This window comes from Anopheles gambiae, chromosome 2 (genome assembly GCF_943734735.2).
Source record: "Anopheles gambiae chromosome 2, idAnoGambNW_F1_1, whole genome shotgun sequence".
NCBI classification, from domain to species: domain Eukaryota; kingdom Metazoa; phylum Arthropoda; class Insecta; order Diptera; family Culicidae; genus Anopheles; species Anopheles gambiae.
In genome coordinates, this window is record NC_064601.1 from 87,837,564 (window position 1) to 87,863,706 (window position 26,143).

The 26,143-nt window shown below is 46.4% G+C and overlaps 1 long non-coding RNA gene across 1 annotated transcript; it reads left to right on the forward strand.

Annotated features, from left to right (window-relative positions):
• The first annotated feature begins 7,600 nt into the window (after positions 1–7,600).
• On the forward strand, positions 7,601–25,327 carry LOC133391289 (uncharacterized). Its single transcript, XR_009764781.1, has 3 exons — positions 7,601–10,148; positions 18,893–18,951; positions 24,721–25,327. It is a non-coding gene; the product is annotated as an uncharacterized LOC133391289 (long non-coding RNA).
• The last annotated feature ends 816 nt before the right edge of the window (positions 25,328–26,143 follow it).

Here is a 26,143-nt window from a genome sequence, read left to right on the forward strand (position 1 = left end):
TTTATTGCACACCCAACCGTTCGGCCCTTTCACGGGGAAGCGTTGGGAGCGTTCACAATAAAAAAAAAGAAAGAAACCAGCAAAGAAAACAAACTCCAACAATCTCAACAACGGCAATCGATCGTATTGTTGATGGTTTGTTACCTTAATGACTTTCCAAAATCTGCACAAAAAGGGGGTGGAGGTGGGAACTGCAGCATAAAAGGAGAACAAATGATAAACCCTTCTTTGCCAACGAATCGATATCAATGCGAGAAGGCGGGTACGGGTGTATTTGTGCTTCTTGCAATAATTTCTGCAATTTGTCGATGCAATTGTTCCTTTCTTTGCCTTACCGGAGGTTGGCACAGGCTTTTACCGTTGACCCTTTTTTACGCTAGTTGCTGCGGTTTATTGCTACAAAGGTCCTGGCCCAAGCTGACCAACAACTGCGCCCTGTTGGAAGAGTTATGATTCGACCTCCATTCTTTGCTTAATGTATAAACGATTGATCGAAGTGATGATGCCGGTAAGGAGTGGTTGATTGGATGTAAAAGCATTCAACGTGAAATAGTTAGCTCCAGGCACTAGTTTCGATTCATTTATTTTGGTAATTCAAAAGGTGAGATTATTGATTTGTTTGCCACGGCTGAATCTCACTGTGGTTAGGTAAATCTCAAATTTCAACAAAAATGCAATGTTCATGCCTAAAATTTGACTAAACAATAATAGATCAAACCGCTGAAGGTCCTCAAAGGAACGTAGAGATTGTTGATTATCCTATAAGTGAACTGAGTGGCCGCTGGAGATCTCCTTCTTATAGGGAGCCCTAATTCAAGTTGTGTTTCGGTTGTATTTGTCATTTTTAATTTGTTATATTCGTTCCCACACGATAAAAGGTTTTATATGCAATAGTTAATCAATGTATAAAAAAATACAATCGAGTTGGAAGAAATTTGTCGAAAACTTAACCAAAACTGTCATACTTTATCACATTCCCCAAGTAACGATCAAGCCTTGCATGACGTTAAATCATGACAGTACGGCTCGAGAGGGCCTTTAATTCAGAAATTCTAATAAACTAGTTTATATTATATAATTTATATATTATACATGTTATCTGATATTTAAGTTCTGCTTGTTGTTTGAAAATCAGTTTTATTTGTCATCATATATTTTATCTTTCATCATTTTATTTTTTAAATGCTACAATAGTACACACAAAACAAATGTTTTTGGGATGGAAAATCAAAATGATTGTAAGTCCTTACAGGTCTTCTTGCATGTTGTCAAATTTCATGCATATTGTGATCACATTTTACTAGGGACCATCCTCATCATAATCAGTATAGTACATTCATTAAGCATGGAATAATTTAAATGACTATTTAAAAAAAATATAATTGATAATCCTTTCCAAGGGAAAACGTGTAAATATCATATATTGGACTCGTAAGCAACGACCAAATGCCTTGATGGATAGATATGTTTTGTAACGTGTTGCTTAATTTAAAATAGTTTCAAAAAATTAAAAATAAAAGACTATATATAACTCCGTTGCTAGATAAACTCAATAGAATCGAAATCTATAAACATCATTGTTCATGTCTATGAACTTCACCGATATGAATAAAAGTATAAAAGAATTCAATAGAAAAATGTTAGACGAACGATCATTTCCTCTCCTTATTACATTCTATTTATCACAGCTTTTGGTTTTACAACAAGAAAAATTGTGTTTTTATTTCCTGCTTCTTATCTACTTTTCAAATCCTCCTCGTTTTTATAAACTTGTTTTTTAACTCTACTATTAATTACATATTCTCAATTTATCTTACTTATCTCATTTTTAACAACTAATTTAATTCCTAATCTGAGCACCAAATTACCACTATCCACTGCATACGGGTGCCCATTAGTACCAATCCCGGCCGATTCAGCCCATTGGCAGCACCTCACGGAGGCTCAGATTCTAGTGCTGCTAGTGCACACTTGGTGGCGCTAATGTTTGGAGGGGAAGTTAGCACTGAAGTTCAAACCACCCCTGAATGGAACGCTCAACCACTCACTAACCCCTATTTAATGCATCTACAACTAGAAAGAAGGTTCAACGGGGAAGTATACACTTCGCCCCACACACACCCTGTAGAGTGAGCGAGCAAGCTATTGTACAGCAAGGCAAGCAGTGAAACAGAGAAAACTAAACACACACACACGCACTCATTACAGTCACTTCCATAAGTATGGAGGGTTGTAACACCACTACAGCCAGCTAATAGCCGCTCTCACACACTTGCACAATGCATTTCGGGGTGGCGTGTTTTTCGCTTGTAATAATCGCCCTTGGTTAGAGTGGTACGGTTGGTTCCATTTTTCAACCTTACGTTCAATAATTGGTCTTACTTTTAGAACAGTTTTATGTTAGAAAAATTGATAAATCAAGGCACAAAGTTGTTGTAGAATGAGCCTTATTTTTGCTGAGTTGGTTCAGTCCCTATGAGCGCCGCACAGTGTGAGTGTTTCGAACACCGATTTCGAACACAAGGACTCGGATGGGTGAGTGTATCTATTCTCCCTCTTCTTTGCCTTGCTTCCCTTTTCCTGCTCACACGAAGGGTTAGGTGCAGCGGGATGCTGCTTGTCACGAACCGGTACATTGCACGGCGCACAAGGACGACGACACCCGGGTTTTTTTGGGCCCGCGGTAGCTCATTTCGGCTCGATGCAGTCAGGGCCGACGACGACGACGACAACTACGCGCGTCCGCGGGCACGGTACGGTACGGCTTCGAAAACCCTTTACCCCCGCATTACCGGAAACAGTGTTCGTTTACGCGCCCGACAGTTTTGCATTCGAAACCGGCAGCTCGCCGTATCAAGTGAAAGTAAGCAAACCCGGTACTTGATGCGGTTTGTTTGTGGTGAATTATTATCAAGTGTTGATAAGGAAGAAAGAAAAAAAAAACAAAGCAACTGGAAACGTTTGGTAAAAGAATTAGAAGAAACAAGTGTGTACTACAACTCTGTATTTGAACGGTGTGAATCGTGCGTGATAAAGTGCAAACCCGCGGCAGAGCGGGAGAAGAAACCGTACGAGAATTGCATCACGTCGCGCACCGCCGGCTGCAAGTGCAACGGCCTCCAGTGACCGACGCGTCATAAAGATAAGATAAGATGCCCACCCCTGACTACGCATCAAGCTGGGGCTGACGTTGCAAAACAACCCGTCCCCCGGGGGATCGAAGGGCACACACACACACTTCCAAACCGGGGAAACGGAACCTCGTTGAAAGAGAAAGGTGAGTTTGTTCCGCCGTGTAAGTTGATTCGATGTGCAACGAAACGCTGATTTGTTGGCGTTCTGATTTTCACCTGTTCTGATGGCAGTTCTGAAGAAGAGCGCACAAGAGGAAGTGGAAGTAAAGCGCGCTATCATTAGCATAAAGCGCAACGAGCTTGTTGCGGATTAAAAGGGATGTTTGCGAGCCACGATCGGTGTTGATACCATAATGATACACATTATTGAGCGCCGGGTGTAGAGAGCAGAATAGCAACAACATCTCCACCTCCCGCTCGGTCTAAAACATAATTTCCTTTATGGACAATGCTTTGAAACACACGAGAAACACACCCAAATACTTTGAAGGAAATTACAAACAAAAACACACACAAACCAGCGCGATCATTTCCGTCCCGCTCGCCAAATTTGTACGACTGCCAAATAACGTCGTCTTCAGTCGGTGCGGTTGGTTCGGCAGGGCCAATAAATAACGCTTAATTACAATGTTTCCTTACCGTAGCGCGTCCCGGCCAAGCAAGCAAAGCGGTTCAAACGGAAAGCAAAAGTCTGCCCGAAATTAGACGTTCCAGTGGGGCAGTGTCAGCGAGCAGGAACATAAGGGCTAGGGAAGGACCAGTGTGAAGGGGGGTGAGGGAAAGGGGGAAAAGGTTAAGACCGAATTATGTCGATGAATTATAGGGTTTTCCTTTGGTGTTTTGGGAGGAGCGCACGTTTGCTGTTGTTTTTGTGTGTGTGCTGTGTTTCTTATTCCCTTCCCGTGAACGTATCGCTCAAGGATGCATTGCGTTAATTGTGCGCACGAGAAAGGATTAAATTTGCTAATTTTTCTTTTCAAAATTTCTTCGCCTCAATGTTAAATTATACTTTCAATAGAACATACCTTACATGCACTTCTGCCAATTGGAATTTTACCGGTGTTTATTTGAATTAACTCCTTCAACCGAACCAAATCCAAAACCCGCCATGCACTGATAGCAAGAGAATCAAAACGCGATCCGAACTCGAGTTAGCCGGGAATGAAAAACCTGGACCTCGAGTAGCGTAAAAACATTGTATACACTCCTCCCTTCGGTCCGGGCCGGGTGGAAGACCGGTTAGACCGGTTGTTAGCTCCCCCCACGTTTGTTTTTTTTTTCGGGGGTTGTTTTCGTCAGTTTCGGGGTAGTACGAGTATAGTTTTTGTTTTTTTTTTGTATTTTATTCTACCCCAAAATTGTTTTTTTATCGCACGACACTTATGCTGACTGGTTGTGGTTGTGACTTTGGTTTTATTTTTAGAAAATAGCCTTTTCTTATATGAAAAAAAAATTCCAATAAGCTACTCGGGAGAAAGTATTTGCTTTTCCGATTTGCATTCAAAATATTCATCAAGTCATGCATCAAGTCATGCCCAACAACAACTCGCAGCGAGTGTCGAGTAAAGGATGGCAAACAAATCTGCTCAACCTGTTGCTCGTCTCATTGCCGGTTTTAAGCTCTCAAGTAGCAGCTCTGCAGCACGTTTTTTGGTTTGGCTCTGTTAAGGCAGAAGCAGCCGAAGGCGATTTGGTTCTAATTAATCACTGGGGGCCACATCCATCATCTAGCGTGACCCGGGTGGTAAAATAGACACTGCGTTGGAATAATAACACACATACAAATGGTCCCTTCTGCTCTCTTTCTCACTCACACACTCTCTCTCTCTCTCTGTGTGATGTTCAAAAATTGCATTCTCTAACTGGCGCACAACACCGCACACCACACTACAGGCGCGCATCGACGGGTTTGGGGCGCGGCGCGTTAATTAATTAGCATAATATGGCGAGTGTGACGAGACGGGTGCGATCTGTGTGGCGGCTGTAGCTGCATCACGCTGCTCGGATGCGAAAGATGCGCAAAATTTTACGCCATTTCGTTGCACGCCAACAGAAGCAGCAGCAAATGTGTCGACCTATTTATATTTTATTATAACAAACGCCACAAACATAAATGCCACGTGCTTTTGTGGCCAGTGCCACATTGCGTGCGTACATTGTGCGTGCTTTTGGTGTGCAGGTAGGCACACTAAGTAGCAAAGCGAGCGTGGATTATGCACTGACACTGTTTTGTTGCGGCTAGAAAGGTCAATCATTACGAAACCGCTCCGGGGTTGGCCCCGGTGACCGTGTTTCGGTGTGAAAATGGCAAATAGAAGCCCGTTGGCGCGGGTGCGGAAATGATTCTTGCTTACCTACTTAGGGTTGTATGGGAAAAAGCTTCCTTATTCGTTAGAAGAAATCATGCGAACAACGTTCGAACCTACACAGCACAAAAGCAAAGAGACGAAATTTATATAGCCTTTTTGTGTCATCTTTAGCAGCAAACTGTTGAATTTTTGTACATGATCCATGCTCGTTCATCGATCTAGTCGACCAGGGGCTGGAGGGTGAGGCTTCATCAGCTTCCAAACCCGTCGCCGTTTCCATCATCAGGCACAGATCGTACCTACTCCCTTACCCAGTGTACGATTATTATTTGCCTACGCTACAAACACAAGCCTTACCGTTTATTTTGTTTCCATCATCACCATGAACGTCTTCGTTGTCGTCGACAACGCCCGGGCTTTGCTGATCGTAGTCACTCGCGCCTTTTTTTTGCTTTTGCTTTGCCGCTGTTGTTTGAGCATCATCATCATCATCAGCAGCAGCCTCTCCGTATCAAACGGCGAACGGAAAAGATGTGCCCCGAAGCAAGAACTGTGTGTGTGTGTGTGTGTGTGTGTGTGTGTGTGTGTGTGTGTGGCGGTTGTATGTGTGTATGTCCGCGCGATTGGACCCGGTGACATCATCGGCATCATCAACTTCATCCCCCCCTCAAACAGCGGGCCAACAGCTCGAAACCCGCGCCGTGCGTCTCTAATCGCGCGACGTATGGTATGATTTGCAAAAAAAAAAAAACAAGAACCATGGAAGGGAAGGGAAACTAAACGTGCACACACGCACGTATGCATACAGATAGAGAATGGAGTTAGTAATGAAGGAAGGAGTTGGATGGGGCTGTGCGTTAGGCTCGTCTTTCTAGAAGGACGTTGATCGTTCGGGACATCTGGGAATGGATTTATTATGTATGTGCGTGTTAGGTTTGATGGGTGTTTTGGTGGTGCATGATACAAAGCGTTCGATTAAGAAACATCTTAGGCTAAGGCTGTAGATTCATCAGAGGAGATGCAATATTCCAACAGTTGGGGATTACCGATAAGTCGTTGCTGGGATCACTTTTCTGTTTTAGATGGCAGTAAGTAACCTTTCAATGAATTATAGAACATGTCACAGATAACTCGTTCCAAGTTTACAATATCTCAAACAAGAGCCAAAAAGTGATCAAGAAGTCAATTAATAATCATTAAATTATAGTTTTTTGCTTAACCTATGGCATTCTGTAGTGTGAATCGATGTCTGCACTGCAAAATGTCACGCGATGTTCGTGTTTAGCCGCATTAAGACTAATTTTGGAGAGTATTGAAATGTTGAAAATCTTCTTCAGGATACAACAAAACTATCTACAGGCATTGTACAATGTACTCTCTTCAGAACCATATCCGAAGAATAAGACACCGTCAAGATATGGATGAAAGATGAACCTACAAAATGTGTCTTCGCTCGATGCATTTGGCTTGAAAGATAAATTTAAATAAACGTACGTAATGGGAACGAAGCTGACTTTGACTTACATTCCCATGTGTGTCCTCTTCTCCCTTGATTTTCAACTCACATCCAACCGTACCCACTGGCACAGTAACAACCCTTTTCCGAACCCGAAAAGATTGGTATGCAAATGCGTGCGTGTAATTACGTGTGCCAAACAGTGCTGGCAATAATTATAATAACAATAACAGCACACACACAAACACACAGGCAGCAACAATAACAGTCTCTTCTTCTGCTGGATTCCATCGAGATCGTTCGTTGTGGACAGTTTCCCTCGCTCTCTTCTTCTTGTTTGCCTTCTCACACACACACAAACACACTGGCACACAATGGTGTCGGTTTTTAGGAGTGGTGGACATTAAAAGCCTCCGTCATGTCCTCGCGCTAGCCCGAACGAGTGCAAACAGTTTTTCTAACCTAGAAAACGCACTCTCAAGGCCACCCCGGAGGCTAATGGAGGAAAAAATCGACCACAATCCTCATCCCTCCGGAAAGGGGGATGGAAAGCAGAAAGGGTAAAGGGTGTGTGAGGGGTGTGTATGTGCAAAAACAGTTGGAAAAAGTTGGTCATTCGACAATGACGCCATGATGATGATGATGCTGCCCGTGATGCTGCTGATGAGGTGGAAAGACACACACACACACACACACACACACATGAAATCGAGGAGTTCGTTGGCCGGCAGTCTCTACAAACCGAAACAACAACAACAATAGTAATGACCCAAAACACCGCACCAGGAAGGGTAGACAGAAACGCATCGTCCTTATCGTCCACCCAAAGCCACCAAGCCCGGCGGCTCCACAAACACACGCGCCCGCCGCTTTGATACACTTTTGACCCCGGGGAGGTGGGTTGTGGGTTGACTTGCGCGGGCTTTAGCCATGTGCGCGCAAAAAGGTGGTGCGTGTTTGCGGGGTGAGAATGGCTGATTTTCGAACCATTTTCGAGGAATTTAGGAAGCGTATTCCGTGATTTTGATACACACTCGGGAGTGTGTGTAGAGGTGTGTGTGTGTGTGCTTGGGACACCAACACACAAAATGCACCGCGTTGCACAGCGCATCAAACTGTAGAAATTGCGTCGCGGGTGCAAATTTGCCACGTTTTCGGTCAAAATTTGTTGCTCCGGCCGGCTTCGGTGGTGGGGGATCGGGGCTGCAAGCACGGAAGCAAGAGGAAATGCTGGAATGGAGACGCATGCAGTTTTTGCCGCTGCTGCTGCTGCTGCTGCTGTTGATACTGCTTGCTTTGCTTTCCGCACTGCTCGCACTCGCTCTCTCCGCCTCGTTTCGTTCGGCTCGATCGTTCCCTCTCGCTTCTCTCGCTGCGCTGGTTGTAAAATTGCGCAAGGCAGATTCTTTTTCTTTTCCCTTCCCTCACTGTTCGCAATTTGGTACTGCTACACCGAACCAAGGGAACGGTTGCGCGTGTGTTGGTAGGCACTCCTCCCCCACCAGCGGGAAAATCGCGTCGCAAATAGCGAAACGCCGGCCGGAACGACTGGAAGGGATGAAGCGAGGACCGTGTACGTACAAGAGCGCCCGGTAGTGGGGATGAACGTTTTACACTTGCCCATTATACACACACACACACACTTACTTACACCCCAACGCAACAATCCCCACCCCATACTGTATTTGCGTTGCTTCACAAACAGCCGAGGTGGGAAATAACGTATGTGTGTGTGTGAGAGAGAGAGAGCGAAACGGCAACAACATCTGTCATCTCACGTCATCTTGCGCCCCACACACGGAACGACGCATGCGCCTGCAGTGCAATTGGAAGTGCAATTGCCCATCGCACACCCCTCATTTGTGTACACGCACCACCACCACCATCACCGCCACAACCGATCTGTGTGTGTGTGTGTGTGTGTGTATTTGTGCGCAATTGACGAGGGTGAGGCCGTGTGTGAGTGAGCGAGCGAGAAAGTGCTATAGTGCTAAGAGCACCCACAAACGAGAGCGAGAGAGCGCGCGCGCCCGCGAGTGAATTGAGGGTGAGCTCGCGCTACGTGAAGGTGTGTGCGTGCGTGCGATGGGTTGCCGTGGGTGACCGAGCGAGAGGGCGTGCGGTGTAGTGCCGTCTCAGCCGCGCGGCCGACTGCGTGGACACGTTCCTTGGGCACAGTTTAAGGGAAGAAATTTTATTTTATTTCAAACGTTCGTGCCGTACAGTCGCGCCGTGGTCGTCTGCTGCCGTGCCCCGTTCGCTGTGTCCCGTTGTGTGTGCGCGCGCTGACACCAAGTCCCCGGTCCTGTGGCCAAGGAAGGTACACGCACGTACCAACACACACATACACGGACACACGGACACACAAGGTTACACGTAATGATTTTTTATCGAAACCAGTAGGAAAAAGGGCTTGCACGAAAAAGCGAGTTGGAAAATCTAAGCTCACAGCGAAAAAGAAAAAGGCAGCAGCAGTGCAGTATCGCGTGTTTGTTGCGTGTTTTCGGTGCGTTTTTGTTGCGCTTCTCGGGTGTGCGTCGCGAAAATTAAAAAAAAAAAAAATAACCAGATTGCGTGCGGTGTACGACACTTTCCAGTTGGCTTTCCGCTGGCGGGTCGGAACGGAAAACGGAATCGAACGCGTCGGCGGAAATTCGCGAGCGGAGGTTTTGCGGAGAAAAATTCGGTGCAATGGTGTAAAGTTTTTCTTTCGAATTTTTATTCCACAAAGAACGCTGTGCCGGGCACGAAATTGAGGGAAGATTTTTACTCAGCAACTGTGAACCAACAAGTCTGATGAGAAAACGCAGCGTTTGATGGGAAAAATGTTTTTGGGTTTTTCATATTAGTTTCTCGATATCCCTAAACCGGCCATCTTCAACCCGAACACACACTGGAGCCAATCGGAAAAATCGGCAAAGTCGCGAGTGATTTTTTTTAGTTAGTTTCATAAAAAATTGTGACGATTTCTGAAGCTAATCAGTGAAAAGTGGTGAAGCATTTTTAAAATTCAGACACCAACGAAGAGAATACAAGACTGCAATAATTTTGTAAAACGTTCGTTATCATCCTTTGTCCCATGCTAAATTAATGCCAAAAAAGACTCAACAAAAGGAAATTATGGCCTTTTTAAGTTAAAAAAAAACCCAAAAAATCATGTGGAAGAACTGACTGACTGCAAGGGTTGAGTGTTGAGCCTAAAAGCCCTTTACGAAAAAGTGAATCTAATGTGCTTAAACGAATGAAATGGTAAGCTCTTTTCCTTAATTTGTACAAAATGTTCAACTTTTTAAAAAAAAATTTATTCTGTGTGAGGGGTCCATTCAAAAAGAGAATATACTTTAAAACAAACAGTGCATCAAGTGCAGCACATGAGTTTGATAAAATATGCTTTCATGACGATACTTTGAGGAACAAAACAACTCACTTGTAGTCCGCCTCAATTTATGCCAGTTTCTGAAAATTCTTTGCAACGCAAACGATTTTTTTGTGTCTACCAAAGCACAGAAAAAGAAAAAAGCCCATTCTACCCCAAATAACCAAATCGGCCTTAACCCACTGTAAAGCCACTTCAAACCCACGTGGGTTAGTGGTGGTCGATTCAGTCGTTAATCCACCAAATTTTAGAACAATCGGAGCTGTTAGTTCCGATCATATGTATTGACCTTGCCCGCGCTTGACCCACCTTTTTCCAAACATGTTGACGAGGAAAAGATGGATCAAAGGCGGACTAGGGTCAATATGCTTAACAGGATTTTAACACATCGATTACTTTAACTCATTCACTTACATTACGTTATGCTGTCGGCAATATTATAAATCCATAAACTGTGCTCTGACCAGCGAAATTAATTAGTCCATTTGCAAGTAAACAAACACACACAAATATGTTTTACAATAAACGAACTTAAACCCACACATTTAAGCGCTTTCTTTGCATAATTAAACATATTTTGGGGAGAAACATGTTGAGCAAATGAATTACCCGTGTATTAAAACTTACTTCAACAACATTGAAGTGAGCGCTTCTGTGGCCGTGTGGCTTAACCTACCAAACTTATAATTTTTAGCTTTGTTTGAAGGAACTGGATTTTTAGTACAAGAAATTGGTGGCGTTTTCGGTATCTTGGTTATATGGGACATTTTCACTTTGGCGCACCAAAAATTCACCTGCTTTCGTCTGACGCGAGTGTGAGTGTGTTGAAGTGCCTGTGTCACCTTTGTTGTTTCTTTTCTCTCGCGTCACTTCCGGCACGGAAAGAAAGGGCCGATCGAGTTCTCAGCGTACGGAGATCGTACCGTTCCGATTAAAGCAATGGGGAAGGAAAGGATCATTTCGCCCGGTCCAAGGGGCATTTCTTTTCACCACGGGCGCATTGCTTTCACCTGTGCGCTGCTGTGTGCGCCGTCCGAGTTGACGCCGGATGGAATTGGTGTGCACCTGCTCGAGTGGGCCGTCCCGTTTTGCTCGAGGAGCGCAAATTATCGACAAAAGTGTCAAAATGATATCCCTTGCGATGCATGAGTGGCATGTGTCGGTTAACTTTGTGGCGATTGTTAAGCGATCCTTGCTTGTTATGTCTTTGTTGTTTTTTTTGTTTTTTTTTTTTTTGCTGTGTTGAGCAAGCCGATGAGGCTTGAATAGCATTTCATTCGGCGTTTCTTGATTGTCTTGCTTTGTGAACACTGTAAGAATTATTTTAAATATTGTGAAGGAAAAAAAGGGAAAAGAAAAGAAGGCTTTTTTAGCATTGAACAGAAAGAAGCGAAATAATTAATGATTGGTGCAGCAAAAGTAGTATAAAAAATTAACTGCTTATGCTAGCCGAAGTGATGAGTTTTGTTTTTTCGTTGATTGAAACCAAACTCGACGTCAGCTCGACTCGAAAAAAAAAATACAAATTTGTAAGCACAAAGAAATATAGCCCAATGGCTATCACGTTGGCTCGCATCGGAAGCGCAGCAAAAAAAAAAGCGCAACAAGAACGCACACGAGCGCGCGCGCGATCGTCCGTGCGGTTGCGATCGAGCGTGCGTGCGTGGATTCCGCAGCGAACGGTAGCGATGAAATCAGCGGCCCCAAAGAACTCTCGAAGTCTCCTTCCAACTCACCCCGTCCAACCACGCTTCCTTGCAGGCGGTGATAGTAGAGTGGGAGAGATGCTGATAGAGCCGTTTGCTAAAACCCGAGCGTTGGCTTGCTGGAAAGTGCGAGTGATTTGCTGTGGAAGGCAACGGAAGACGGCAGCCGTCGTGGTCCGTTTGGAGTTTGGAGGATCGAAGCGAGCGAGGGGCGGGGAAATGAAATCCAATCGAGCACCGACAACTTCTTCTCAGTCGTCGTCGTCGTCGTCAGTTTCCAGTTTTTGCTCCCTCGCTGCTTCATATCTTCAACCGCACACACTTAATCTTGCGGCCGCCAAGACCGTTCTAAAGAGCATCTTCCGCGCACACGGAGACGTGCAGACACATTTTTTCATCGACTCGAGACTCGAGATTTTGGAGCTCTGATCTCGACCTTCATCGGTCGCTTTTTCGATATGTGCGTGTGTGTGTTTGTTCCTGCCTCCCATATGTGGCTCGTGTTTTTTTGTTTCTTCTTCTTTCGAGCGCAGTGAGGGTGGCAGGGGGTGGTTGTGCTAGACACAATCCCTCCAAATCCCTCCATTGCCTACCCCCGCTTGGTGTTTCTAACGCACGAAAGAGAAGGTTAAAACGACGTCCAAAATAATTCTCGACCATAAAAAAAACTCCAAAAAAACTCTCGGGACTGCTCCCCCTCTGCCGCACTGATCTTGCTCTAAACTTCTAACCAAAGGGTTGCTGGAGGTGAATGCAGTACGAGAAGAAACCGGGTACCGGGTAAAACTACGGGACGGGAAGGTGTGTAGTAGAGCCTGGCCAAAGAAGCAGAAAGCCTACACAGGCCGATCTTGAAAAGCGCGTAAAGTATAGAGGAAACCGTGATGCCGGGGAAAAGAAGGTAGAAGAGGAAAAAAGAAGAGGAGAAGAAGCTACAAATCTTCCCGCGAGAAGCAGAAGAACAGAAGTAGGAAAAGAAGTACACGCGCGCATTGGAACGGAGCAGCGAAGTAAAGCTAACAGCGCGCGAGAAGTGCTCTAATGCTGGGAAGGAAACCCACTGGCGGAAAGGACTAGTTAGAGGCGGACGGGCGGGCCAAGATTAGACCAGCCGCGGGTGTGTGTGAGTGTGTGCGCACACACTCCCGTAGAACACAACCCCTCGGGCCTGGGCCGGACCGAAGCGTGTTGAGTGTATGCTTTGGAGTGTGTGTGTATAGTTTTTCGTCTTTCGAACGTTTCGAAGGGAAGGCAACACCGCCGGCAAACCCGCGCGTCAGCACCATTCCAGTGTTCCGGGCGGAGTGGAAGTTTTGCGGAATGGAACGGACACAACAACAAAAAAAAAAACTCCAACCTCGGTTGGCGGACGGGTGGGCCTCGAGCGAAAGGGAAAGGATGGCGGGAGCACATTAAAATGTTAGAAAATGTGTGTGAGTGAGTGTGTATTGGAGTTTTGTTTTGCTCTTGTATTGACTCGTATTGTTTCTTTTTAATGTACTTTCGGTTGATTCGCGCTCAAGCAAGTCGCGTCGGCGGACGGTGAAGCTGCGCTTGCGGAGTCCCTCTCATCAAACGACGGGCCAGGGCAGAAGTTAATAGAAAGAAGAAGAAAAAAAACATAACGCAAAGGAGCGCGAACAAAAATGTAATAAAATCCACTTGGCCGCCTCTTCGCACAACGATCATCTCAACGGAGAACGTGTTTGTGTGCTGTGCCTGTGAGGAGTTCTTGGCGGCGTTTTGTGTGCGAGTGTGTGTGTGTTTTCAAATTGTGAAAAATTGTACCAAGTTATTGCAACCGCTACTACAAAGAGTCGCACTGTGCGCGTGTCTTGAAGCTTTTTAATTTATTTTCATTCTCTTATCAACTCAACAGCCACTGAGCTTGAAGATAAAGTTGGCGAATAAATAAATTGGTTTTGAGGTCTTAAACCTCAATCCATCAACTCCACTTGTCAAAATCGCTTTGCCTCAAACTGGAGCAAACTGTAATAATCGGTGTCAGCATGAAAGTATGCCTAAGCTCGGCTGGAAACGAAAAACAAAGGGGCCTACACAACTTCAACTTTGACAGTTGGATGTTGTTCCTTTTTTTTGCGAGCTGTCCAATGCAGAGTGTGTACTAAGCTGTGTCACTAAGACAAATCAAGCGAGTGGAAATTGTATCAAAATATCAGTTTTTAGACAAAACTCCAATCGGAAAAATATGTTCGATTAAATCAAACTGTTTGACAATGCTTCATTGTTTTCTTATTAATTCTGAGTAAGAAACAAGATTGATAGGTGCAGAGCGTCGGTTTGCTTCTATTGATAAGCTTCCAGTCTAGCCAATCAATAAACAATTCGTTACCGCGCTCACAGCTCTGACAAATGATCCCTTAAACGATCCTCATCCTGAACGTCGGATCCCTTTAAGTTTCTTGCCGATCGTCCCGCGGCGGGCACCATCCATCAATAATCAGCGACGTAATCAACGGCCGCCTGCACAACGCTATGCTACGGTCCTGAAGAACAAGTCAAAGGTTTTTGTTTCGCTTTTGAGAGAACTTTAAAAACAAAGCAAACGAGATGGAGCCAGACCGAGCTCACAGAAAAACGGAATGTTTCGCCGTTCGCGAGTTGGAGGTGGAATGAATTAAAGTTAATTAGAATTAAATTAAATAATAATAGACACATCTTGGCGCGGGCGCGGGCGGGCTGTTGCTTAGTTTGCGTTGCGTGCCGACATTCCGGTGCCGTATTTTATCTGCACCATATTTTACGTTCACTTTAAAAGATCGGGGTGTTGGTCGAGTGGTCTAGCGCGCGCGTGTATCGAATCAAATTCTGGCGCTCCTTTGTAGCGGTGTGTGGCTGTCTCCGTGTTGTGGAGCTCTAGGGGTGAGTTAACGAAATTATGTTTTACCGGCCCGGCATGAAAGCATCTGCTTTTTCGCCCTTTCTTCAGCTCCTTTTTCCATCGCTTGTAGAAGTGGCTTTCCATGGCGCCCCGTTCCGAGCGGGAAGCCTCCGTCGAGTAAGGTCCAATTTATTTGTAATAATCAATTCTACACGCTAAATGATGTGCATATGTGCCCTCGTAGGTTCAACCGCGGGGTCACAGGCCACGCGTGGGGGTAATTCGAGCGCTTGTTTTGCCTTTCGCTTTCGGGACAGAAGTGTATTAACAAGCCGGGCACCAGCATTGTCTGTCCCGGAGGGGAGAAGCGCAACAGCACAGCAAATTGATTTTCGGTCATTTAATGTCGTTTGTTTGGGCTCAATGCGATTATTGGTTGTAATTTTTGGGTTTTAAACCGTTTACCCAGCACTTTTAAGACGCTCGATAAGCTGTTTTCACAAAAATAAAGACAAAAAATCGCTTGCCTTGAGACACAAACCGAAAGCTTCCTTCTGTTCTGCTAACGAACAGCAAATTTGTCACTTGTGTGTTTTCCCGCTGTTTTATTCTTTAGCTATGCCCCTGGCAGGTGACTGTCACTGTCACTGACTGTTTATGAAGTGATGGTCGCAGGTTGGCCAAAAAGAAGTGAAACAACTAAGCAGCGAAACACCAATGACGTCTTCCCGGCCACTCGACGATGACGAAAGATAAATTAATTAGATAAGCGCACGGGCACGAACCACCGCGGGACCTCCCGAAAGTATGGCCCCGATGACCGGACCGAAATGGTTGCCACCTTTTTTCTTTCCCTTTCCTTTGTATGCAAATTAGCAGCATTCCTGGTGTGCCCGCACACCTCACCCGGCACATCGAGCGCCGTGAAAATCGAGCGAGAATCTTCCGCTCATTGGGACCGTTCGTGCGACTGTCACTTGTCTTAGCGTGAGCGCTGTGCCCGGGGGTTGGAAGATGAGAGCTGGTAGGAAAAAGGCAGCCACCAAACAGAATAATGATTTATGCGTTACCATCACCTAAACACACGGCGCGAATGGATGGACCCGGTTTCCGGCTGGCGGCGGGAAGAAGAGTAACCAGCCAGCCAGCCAGTCAGCCCCCTGGTTCAATCATTATCTACTCACGGCACGAACTTACAACTCTTTCACTTCATCTGCTACCGCGTGTGTGCGCCGTCGTGAGCGATTGGTGGTCGTGGTTGTGGTGGAAATCTATCGCGGGGATGGTACCACGCGGGTTCGTCATATTTCAAGCCGTACATAATTTATATAAAACACTCACAGAAACACAACTCTTCCGAGCGGGACAGCGAGAGAGAGAGAGAGAGAGAGAACGTTTCGGAAAGCACCTTGCCTTGAGTGATGGAATTCAATGGGGAAAGAAGTGTCAGTGTATTCAATTTTCCTGCTTCTTCCTTCACCTCTAGCCCAAAGCAAAGTAAGTGTATTGGAAAATCGTTTGAACACCATCAGCAGAATAATGATCAGTGTGTTGGAAGGGCCGAAAAATAAACCAAAAAAACCAGGGAGGAAACTGCTTATGTTTTAACAGATTGACTCCCTTCACGACTTCCTCCCTGTTTTGGCAAAGGAATGCTAATGTGCAATCAACGTCTTCCACCCGCTTGTTTGGGGACGTTCTTGTGTTGACTTTCGATTGAGTGAGTGACGGGTTTTGTGTTTTGTGCATGGAAGAAGACAGTTGGGAGGGATGGGCGTTTTGCCTGAGTTAGTTTAATGCAATTGATTTTTTAAATGTGTAAGATGTTTAGAAAATAGACATCAGTTTTCAAAGATTGCCGTTGTTTCTGCGCTCTACTCTGCATGCTAACCGCTTCAGTAAGGTCCTTCTGCTCATATTGAGAGTCACATGTTGTATCCTTACCTACTGTGGCACACGTGGGAAGTGTTGCTGCCAGCTGCCAGAACTGTTGCTGCCTGTGCCATCTTGCCAAGTAAACAGAGTCTGTTTTTCCCTCTTTTCCCCCTTCCACTCTTAACCCTTCACTCGAACCCGTATGGTAAGCATAAATCATTACAATTTATTAAAATAGAAAAAAAAGAAGATAAACAAACCGATGCGCTGTTGCTTCTGCGGACAAACACACTCTCGATTTTGGACTCCAATGTTTGTTTGTGCCTAATGCATTTATTTCGGATGCTGCTCCGATCCGTTTCGGGCTGCGAGGACAGCTAGCACACCCGTTTTGTATATGCAGCTCACGCTCACGGTGCACTTTCTCCCGCGTGGAGCCCGTGTTTACGCTCCGTGCAAAGGCAGCTGGGCATGCTTTCTTTGGCCCAAGGGGCCATGCTTTGTTTACGTAACCGTGTATCGGCTGGCGTGGCCGGGGGTTTGCATTTTAGCCCCTTGTTGTTTAGCCTTGAATGGACGACGGTCGACGACGGCGATGACGGCGGGCTTGCTGCTTACACATTATAATAATAATGCTCAACAGCATCAAGCCCAACATAATTGAAAAGTTGAAGAAAGGCGAAGGGTTTTATGTAAATTTTAAAACACACACACTCACCCATGTGCAAGCTCTTGAACGAACCGTTTCTTGAGATGCATTGCTGCTTGCAGGCAGATGTTCCAATGCGTCGCAGCTGGTGCACGTGTAATCCTTACGCTTCTGTACCATTCATTGCTCTTCCAGTAATGGCAAATTTCGCAATTTTCGTTCTAATTTATCAACACACTTTACTCAATTTACCTCCTTGTGCACCGAAAAAAAAGGGAACGATTAATAATATCCACAAGGATTGATGCTTATTTTTGCACCCCGGAATACGGTTTTATTTTAAACGTTTCTACGGGTTCTACGCAAAAAAAAATCGACCCCTTCGGAATATGCAGATGATGTCTGGGAGGCGTAAAGTCATGTTTTGTGGAGGGGGGCGAGGGGGCTCGCTTCATTTCCCCGTGGTGTAAAAATGGCCGACAGAAGGCGATCGCGATAAGATGGATGGCGCAGTGCCTCGGCCTCGCTCCGTGCCATTTTTATGATCCGCTTTTTAGGAGCAAACCGATTTGCTCCATTAAGGACTCGAAGGAAACAAACTGGGGTAGGAGGGGGGTAGGGGGGAGGAAGGAAAAACTGCACCACCTTCAGAAGCCTAAGTGCAACCGAGGCTGATTGCATCTTGCAAAGGCAAGCAGAAAACATGCGCTCTTCGGCACTCCATTTTGTGCTGACGGCACGAGCAGATCACGAGAGAGAGGGAGAAAAAATAACATTTAATAACCGCTAACTCGCTGGTTCCTCCGATGTGTAGTACCATGGGGCTGTGGTGTAGTAATAAAAAAAAAACACACACAGTGTGCGAAACATATGTTCCCGGTCATATGGGAGCAGTTTTTGGAGAATAATTGGATTTATTGCTTCCCTTGCTGCTGCAGCGTGCTTTGAAATTGCATGAAATATCTCTTCCTCTGGAATTGGAACTGGCAAAACGCGCAAACAGTGCGAACGGTGAGTTGAAGCGAGGCGCAGCGAAGGAGACTCACAGGTGAGGTGCGTTCGGTTCGGGTTCTCTGGCGATCGAATTTTGTTTTCAATTTATCGGTTGCGTTTGGTTCCCAAGTCGACCGTTCAACCCCCTCGCACGAAGATGTATGATCTCGATTACGTCCTTACGGAGGCACGGATGTCCAGTCCAAGATGCAGATCATGAGTAATATGCTGCACATTAGTCTCTCCGTGCCTCTGTGCTGAGGCGAGATGAAACAGATGGGGTGCCATTTATTATTTTTTACGTCACTCGGAAGCCAAAAAGTACGATGTTAAGTCGCTTATTGCAATAACACTTTATTTGTTCTACTAATAAAAATTAAGTAATTGTTCCCCAATCAAAACTCTTGAACTTCAACATTCTTGTGGAATAACTCCCTATTCCTCTACATACTCATAATTGAAATATCATTCACCAGAACGAATTATAACGTCAATATTAATTTATTATGCATTGTTCGCTCTCTCTCTCCCTCTCTCTCTTTTCATGCGCAGATGACGCCTTTGAAGCCCGCGGGATTGTCATTTGCCACCATGCCACCAACCATGCTCGGGTAAGTAATTTCACAAAGTGCATCAACACAGCCAGGGCAAGCCCGCACCCACACGCGGTGCATTGGCAACCCATCATCTCGCCGACACGCATTCGAACATCCCACACACACACAGGGTGGGATTCCAATCTACCGAGGGGTGTGCCACACTCATCTAATAATGGACCGATCGTTATCACGCGCGTCGAATAATGTGGCGCCCTTTCGCCCTTGTTAGCCAATTGACATCGAGACATCATCATCATCATCATCAGACGGTTGCGGCCGATGATTATGGCGTATCGTCGGGTCCCGTCACCCGTAAATCATACTGGCCACACCCGCACCATTTTGTGTTGCAGGCCGCGTGCAAAGTGTGTCCTAGTTTTTGGGCAGAAGGGGCCGTTTGCTCCACTTCGGCGCAGAGCTATCTCGTCGATCAGCTCGTACCCGGCCTCGGGGAAGCGGAGGTGCCACTGCTTATGTTTTGCACTTATCGGATAAAGTGGAAGATACAGACAGAAGACACACAAAAAACCGCACAAAAATGAACAAAAAATACAAAACCACAAAGCTTGTTTTTGCGTTACTTGGTCTGTGCCACCCAAAAGCAACTAGACAGATGAAGATCTACAACCATCGAAACAGCGAAAACAATGGGTTTTACCATGTTTCGTGTAAAAGCCTTCTCTGCTTATGTTTTGGGTTTCCTGGAGACGGCGAAGCATAGCGGAGTGGGGTAGAATTTATTGCCGCCCTTTAGTTCTTTGGCACGGGACACACACACACACCAAATTGCCTAAAAACATTAAGACCTTGTCCGAAAACGCAAGCAAAACATTTGCCCTTTGGCGGCATATTGATGTGCGAAGGGCGGATGGTTCTGTTGCTTTTGGGCCCTTTACCTTGTATCCCAATTCGCAGCGTCGATCGTTCGATCAGCCTGCGAGGATTGGGTACAGTTACAGGTGCATCTAGCGCCGGCTGGGCCGTGTCTTAATTTTCCCTGTGAAGCGCCTCTCAGAAACGATTTTGTGTGTGTGGGAAAGATTGGCTGCGGGCGATTTGGCGCACGCACCGGGTACTGCCCGGGAATGACAATGAATGTCCCCGCTTTCCTAGAACGAACGGACGCGGCATTTGGACGGTGGTTTCTTGGAAGGTCATCCATGAGAAAAACAGATGCAGTTCCGCCAAACTTGCGATCGATTCTTGGGGTTCCTTGCCCTGCTCAATATAGCAGGCGAAACAATCAAATTAATAAAATTTTAATAGGAGCTCATTAGGCCAGCGCAAGACGGCAGAAGACACACGACGAGATGAATTGACTGATTCTTTGGGAATTGGAGAATTCATTTTGGGACACGTTGGAATGCACCTGCACGCCCTAAAAGATGTCCAGTAAGTTGTCAACGTGAAACGACGGCTGTCTTTTAGAAACTTCCAGAGGAAGAGAGCCCGTGAGAAATGCTATCTGCAATTTAACGGATAGGAATCAACGTTCTTCGTACAAACACACCATGAAGTCATCGTTGGTCGTCGTGAGAACGGGTCGAACTTTCGGTAATGTTTCACACTGCACTGGAACATTATTCGGTACAGACGAAAATTTGAATAAGAAAAGCATTGCTCGATGGTCTTGAATTCTTGCAGCAGTACTATACAGCTGCAGCTGCTTCCATCTTACCTTTTACCCCGCTATAGAAGCATTATTTTAATAAGGCGACGATAATCCTACCGGTAGGACCTCTGGCATTCCCATTGCTTAACGAACGTACGGAGTGCCTTTTCTAGGATTGTGTGTTCTTCCTTGATTCCTTTACTTTTCCAACTCGCTTCGATTAGCGTGCACCGTTAGATTCGGTAATAAGTTTCCCCCTCTTTTTGTCCCGATTGTCGAGAACGTCTGCGCGGAGCTCCGAAAAGAGAGTTGCTCGATTCAGGAAGGAAATCCACGTCTAGGGTCTCTGGGTAGTTCCTCAGGAGAATCTTATTTAAAAAAAAACTCTGAAAAAGGGGTTCTATTCGCCTAGCGGCATAGGACGCTGATACACAGGGAAAGGCAAGACGAAACTGTGCTACGGAATACAAATCAAGCCGGATGTACCGCACCGAATCCGTTTATCCCGCGCGCGCGGAGTTGGCGCACGACGTTCCGCACGCTGGCCCGGGGTCCTAAACGTCTGCAGGGCGTTCGGAGCGTTCGGGAATTGTGATGCAAATACACCGTGAGACCGCCACTGGGAAATGAGATTCTAATTTCTGTCCACGGTTAGCCCGAGCCAGGCCAACGCTTCGGGGGGATTATTCCGATTTCCTTTTGATAACTTTGATACTCCTAGGGAATAAAAAAAAGGGAAGCCGTTACACCTTATCGTCTACCGCTTACGAAAAAGGGAAAATAACGTCACGTCCCCGAACATCATCGCACACCATCGCCACCGGACGGATCAGTATGTATTTATTCGGTCAATTTTCCTGAACTCAAGATTCCGAGTGTGTTTGAGTCTGAAACTTGTGGGGGAAAATCGAAAAAGAACCAAGGTGTCATTCAATGGTCACACCAGGCACACATCCGTGATGTTAATATTCGGACAAAAACCCCTCCAAAACAAAGCCCAAATTTGGTGTTTGCCTCGTCCTGGGTGCCTGGGTAGCGTGCTCGGGAGCAGCGGTACGGCAGGAGTTGATCCTTTTTTGGGGGAGGAAAAAAAGGTAATTTATGCTACGCCAGGCGATAAGACGACCCACACAAATGGAGCCGACCGGCGATTTCGATCGGCCGGTGTTGTCAGAGCGAAGTAACTGTTGGGCTTGCCGGCTGTGTGTGTGTGTGTGTTCGTGTGGTTTTCATTGCCTCGCCACTGATGACCGGTGACGAATACATTACCATTTTGCACCTTACCCTTGTGTGGTGTTTCGGTGTGACGTGGTAAGGGGAAGCCCATTACGCGAAAGGGACCAAATAAGGCCGGAGGGAGGAATTTTTTGGCTGAAATAGACGTCAGCCGTTTTTTTTTATGTTCTCTTCTGTTCATCACCCACACTCTCTGTCTCTCTTTCACGAAAGCATACTTTAACGCTTTAGGAATGGGGGGCTTTAGATTGCCTGCCAGTGATAAGGTGCGGGATGACGAATGGAAGTTTGGACATAGAACATGAAGCGAAGTAGGAGGTTTGGACCATTTTTGGGAATGATTGTGTGAGGTTATTGTAAGTGTGTGTGAGAGAGGGATACTTCATAGTCGTTGAATATCTGTAAATTTTGGACTATTTATGGAAGACTGAACTTCTATAGTAAGTCTACGTACAACTTCATAGTAGCTTTTAAACAGCATTTGATGTACAATTTAGCTTACTGCTTTAAGAACCTCCAAGAATATTGTTGTCTATATGCTGCGGCTGTCTTTTAACCATTTATGAATGTTTGGGACCTTCATAATATCCTATGACTAGACATCATGTAGGCAAACTTAACCTCTTAGTTTGCCTCGCTCAAGTCCATATCATTAGACTCTCGTTAACGAAATACGCCAAAAACCTCGCTGCTCTTCGATTCCACTCGATCGTTATTCTTCAGAACTCCAAAAAATCGCTTGTGCGTGTGTAGTAGCTGCCCTCTCCGCACGTTAATTAATTTATTCAAATCAGCGACCGTTTGTCTGAGCAACATGTCCGCGGCCCCGTCCGCGCCCCTTCTCGGAGACGTGAAAATCTAACTGCGAGAAGAACCTGTTTGCTCGGAAACCACTCACCAAACCCCCTTTCCGAGATCTTGTGTGTGTGGAAAACAGGGGGCAATACACCAGACAACGCTTCCGACGTAAAGAAGAAGAAGAAGAAAAAAACAATCGCTCGTTTGGTTAGCATCAACACGATCGGATGTTGCTTTCTTGCCCCTTTTCTTCCTTCATTGCTGGAAGCCTGGAAGCCGAATGCTCGAATGCCTTATTTACCTATCAATCGCGCCACGCACTATCGTTCTGCTGTAGCTCTTCTTCTTGTAACCCTCCCGCGTGCTCCACAACACCCCTGCTGAAGGGGTTGGGCAGGTTGTTCTCCGCGCCACCACCACCACCACTACCTCCACTGGCAGCAATCAAACCCAACAGTTCACTCAACCGGCTCGTCCGCAAGGGGTTTTCGGGAGGCCTGGAACCGGTTTTATTTTAGAAACCGATCTTTACGTGCTTAGAATCGAGAGTGTGGTGTGGTTCCACGTCCGATCGACGTGGGAGAACGCTCGCGCAGCGAAGGGCCGGGCCCGCACGAAATTCCGCCGCGTGGAGAGCGCACACGGCTAAGAACGAAACCGTCGGGAGGCCCACAATCATGCTCCGAAAATGGGTTTTCGGTTCTCGGCTGACAGAACCGTGCGGAAGGAACTGAGGTGAAGGAGGAGGAGGAGGGTTTTTTGAGATCGAAACGCGAAGAAGACCCGCAAAAGAAACCCTTCCCTCACACACACACGGTTGCGGGTGCTTATGTATGGTTTACTTGATCGCGTCTTCCCTGCGCTGCTCTGCGCTGATGATGCTGCGCGATCCGTTCAGGGGTTTGGAAATTTATGAGCGAACACACAGACACGGTTCACACAGACATTCACTGGCCGGTACACAACGGTGGAAGATAATTTCGAATTTCCGAGAGTCCATTAGGCGGATGGTGTGGTGTGTGTGTGCTGCTGGTGGCGCGGACCGGCGCTGGTAAAACCGTTTCGCTTGCACCGCCATTTCGATCGAGTCCAGCGGAGTACCGTGGCCGGCGGAAGGGTCGGCCGGTGTTGTTATCGTGCCGTGATTCCGACCGACAGTGGTCGAAGATTCGAATGCATTCGAGCGGTAATGGAAGTAAATTAAGGGAGGGCCCCAAAACCCCCGACGGTCGGTAAATTGGTAACGAAGTCGGACGATCATCATTCCACTGGTTGGGGTTCCGGTGCCACTGTGATCTGGCCCTGTGAGACTTTTGAAAGGTTTCTTGCGCGCCATTGCAGGGACAGTGGTACGGTGCAGTGCAAGATGCGGCCTTTTTTGTGTGTATGTGCTGTGCCAATCGTCATCAGAACATTGTGTGTGTGTGCAGGGAAAAAGGGTAAAGTAAGAGTCGTCCCATTCCCCATCGCTCTCTTGTCATAATGTGGCGAGCTGGCGCCGTTCCGTGGCACCATCTGGGTAGTAAAAAGGCAACACCGAAACATTGGAACGCTGCCAAAGCATACACACACACACACCGTACAACCATGTGTGTGATTGCGGCGTTATGCGGTTTGTGGCATAAAATTGCGCGAGATGAATCATTTGCTCGGCCTCAGTTGCAGGATGCATTCGCGCACTCCACTCACACATATGGTAACACACACACACACACATTTGGCAAACATCAAATGTCATCGTCCGCGCAAACGGGTCCAACGATGAAAATAAAATCGCTGCACTCTCTGTGTGCTTTGTTGCAGCATTGCTTGGGCTGTGTTAAAGTGCAAATTTTATGTTTTGCGCTGACCGCTTTGCAGCAGTCGGGGGGAGCACGTCACGTCAGTTTTGTACGCTTCGGGTGTACTAAAAACGGTGTGACGGTGGTGCGTAAAGCGCACAAAACCATGGCTAGGCGCAGAAACGTACCGGGGGCCCGCAATAAAACCGTCACATCGTAAAAACCAGGGATGGTGTACGGCACAGCGCGCACTGTTTGTAACACAAATCATGCTCCATATGTTGCAGAAACACATTTTTGAGTCACTGGTTTTTTGGTTCTAAATCTAATTCTTTTTTTTCTTTTTCTTCACAGAACCCCGCTCCACACCCCACCAAGGGATCTCAGTTCCTCACCACCCAAATCGGAACCATCTGCTGCGGCACGGTGTCTCGGTGATCATTTAACTCCTGCCGCGGGGCTTTCGGGTCGGTTAAGACGGACCAGGTAAACTCCAACTTTACAAAGACCACCACAGAAAAAAACCGATCATTTGAGGCTTGAGGCAACTCTCCCGCTTGTTTTTTGTTGTTGTGTGGCATGGCACACCACAAACCGAAACATATGTATCGAATGTCGTCCGCGCCATCGACGGCACCACCACCGGAGGCGGTGGAAGCTGAAACACGAAAAACAACAACCTTCCTTCCTCGCCGGGGAGCTGCCCGGGACTGACCTATAATTATGAGTACCAGCCGGCAGGCATTCCAAGGCCTTCCTGAAAGCCTTTCTGGAGGAGGAGGAGGAGGAGGAGGAGGAGGTGGGGCGGTATCGGCTTTCAGTTGTGCGGTCAAATGGTCACTGAGGCTTCGGCTTCTTATCGACACGTCCACGAAAACATACCAAAATCCTCTCCAGCCAAAGGCGTGGAGAAGCTTTCGCTGGCCAAAACCGGTGCCCATGTTGGAGTTGGACCAGCAGCGCAAAAAATTACAAAATCTTCAAAGAAATCACTGGAATTTCGCATGCCTTTGTTGCTGCGTTTACAAATTTTTAAGAGTCTCCTTTTTCTTTTTTTTTAGCTCGGCTCGCTTCCCATTTCGCTTTAGCGCTTTGCGGGCCACGGCAAAGATGGTCGGACGCCAACTAACGCGTATTCCGGCTTCAACGGTAGCAACCCATTACACAAACACAGACACACACACACCACCATTCTCGGCAGCGATTTTGAAAAGGTCAAATCATGTTTTCATGTCGTTGTTTTTTGTTGCTTCGGGATGGTTCGCACGCAACTCGGTTGTGGGGAAATGCAAGCGAGCGGAGGAAAAATGCACCGCCAATTGCATTCCTTTCGGGACTGTGCGGAGAGCGGTGCAGCGGTGGGGTTTTAATTTTTTTGTTGTGCTGCTGTTTCAATCTTTGACATTTTATTTCGGGGGTTTTCAGTCGCTTGCATGCGAACAACAAGGCTTTTGTTGGGTTTTGTTTGGGAAAGACTCTTAGTTTTTGGAGGACTTTTGGGATTTCAGAAGACAGCATTTATTTTTTTTATTTCGGCAAAGACCTGGGAGTTAAGTCCTAGATCATCTCGAAATATACAAGCAAAACAATCAAATATTGAGTACAAAATGCACCGTACTACATCACACAAGTGAAGACGTTTCGCCAACTTCACTCGCCATTCAGATTGATGTCTTACTCCCGACGCGGGCCAGCATGATTGATCAGCGCGGCCCCATAAACCTGTCCAATTTCCATATCGATGGAAGGCGTCTGGTGCCGCTGGTGCCTAATATCT